The 1,647-nt window shown below is 46.4% G+C and overlaps 1 pseudogene across 1 annotated transcript; it reads right to left on the bottom strand.

Annotated features, from left to right (window-relative positions):
- Positions 1–487: 487 nt before the first annotated feature.
- LOC113015785 (histone H1 pseudogene) lies at positions 488–1,313 on the bottom strand (annotated as a pseudogene). Its single transcript, XR_013912668.1, has one exon. The product of XR_013912668.1 is annotated as a histone H1 pseudogene (transcript).
- Positions 1,314–1,647: the final 334 nt, after the last annotated feature.

Raw genomic sequence — 1,647 nt, 5'->3', positions numbered from 1 at the left:
TTCCCTCATACAGTAAATTACATGTGCTGCCTCAATCAAGCAGGAAGCTTCTCCCAATTTACCATTTTAACAACTAAATTTATTGTCTGATCACTGGTTGGTCAAACCAGGATCTTTTTTCCCACAAAAGTTAAACTGTTGTCCTGCAACCTGGAGAGTCAATTTTTTGCATTGGATACATTCAGTATTTAATAACAAGTGTCTGCTAAATTGACACTAATTTAACACTGATGAAAGATAACAAGCTAATTTTCATTGCATGTGTGTTTGTGTTATTAGGCAGGTCTAATGCATGTCTGTGGAGCTGCATCTCCAGCAGAGCATGTTCTTAAAGCTGCCTTTCCTACACACTTCTCTGCTATTATTTAATCATTTCTTAACTAATGTGCTATGAGTCTTCATGAGTCATTTTGTGTTTGGAATTGTTAGTAGGGTTAATGCATGTTCTGCTTGTGTGTGTGTGATTTTGTATATGTTTCAGACTCCGTCTCAATTTTCCAACTTAAGCAGTCAGTTTTCTTTTCCCCAGGTTTGCTAACCCAAATTTTGATTTCCCACATTAAATAATTCCTATGTGTTCTCACCTAGTCTTCTCACTCTGTTGTCCTCTCACTCTTTTGTCCTCTCCCACTTCAACAGTCCCGGCAGTTCTCCTTCAGCTTTGTCCTGTCTAGTAGCTGAAGTGCTGCTGCTGCCTTCTTGGGCGACTTCTTAGCAGCTGCTGCCGGTTTCTTGACTTTGGCCGCGGCGGGCTTCTTGGCTTTGCTCTCAGTAGCCTTGTTCATCTTGAAGGATCCGGAGGTCCTGGTGCCCTTGGTCTGCACCAGAGTGCCCTTCGCCACCAGGCTCTTGATGGCGGTCTTGACACGGGCCTTGTTCTTGTCCACATCGTAGCCTCCGGCAGCCAGAGCCTTCTTGAGGGCGGCCACGGACAGGCCGTTGCGCTCCTTGGAAGCGGCCACGGCTTTCACAATCAGCTCGCCCACGCTGAGGCCGACCTTCTTGGGCTTGGAAGTCATCGTCTTCTTCTTCTTGGCCTGAACCTCGGCGCAGGGCGTGTTTATGATGGAGCCTTTCCCACCACAGCGCTGGCACGTTGAACGCATCATGAAGGGTCCATTTCTTTCATGTCGCTAGCCAGCATGCTAGCTGCATGTGGCTTGCCCGAGTCACTCAGTCCTTTTTGAGCATTTCAACATGCTGCCGCCGCAGAACCTGACCTCAAATCCAGCAAGCTTAGCGCGCTGATCTCCAAAAAAGTCCCGAAGGCCAGAAAGACGTCAAATAAGTGTCTCGTGCTGAGAACTCAAACAAAAACTATTCTTCACGCCACCATCTTGCTCGCCCTTCCGTGGAATTCATCCAATCAGACAGGAAGATGGGTTTGCTTTCTTCTTCTGCTGCTGTTTATCCACATTGCTGCTGCTTGTTGGGACTTTTTTGCTCAGGACTTGATGCTGTCTCTTTATCATGTTATTGCTTTGGAGCTGCATTCCTTGTCTTCAGGGAGGGGTGAGAGCTTGCTTGCTTGTGAGGTTGAGAGACACATACACATTGCGCTTTAAATAAGTCAGCCAGAAACTTGGCCTGCATGTTTCCAATGATGTTAAACTATAACTTTCTTCCGACTGTTGCATGTGGAAAATT

This window comes from Astatotilapia calliptera, chromosome 2 (assembly GCF_964374335.1).
Source record: "Astatotilapia calliptera chromosome 2, fAstCal68.1, whole genome shotgun sequence".
In the NCBI taxonomy this organism is placed as follows: domain Eukaryota; kingdom Metazoa; phylum Chordata; class Actinopteri; order Cichliformes; family Cichlidae; genus Astatotilapia; species Astatotilapia calliptera.
The sequence above is the reverse complement of the archived record's forward strand: the minus strand, read 5'-3'. Positions and strand labels throughout refer to the sequence as shown.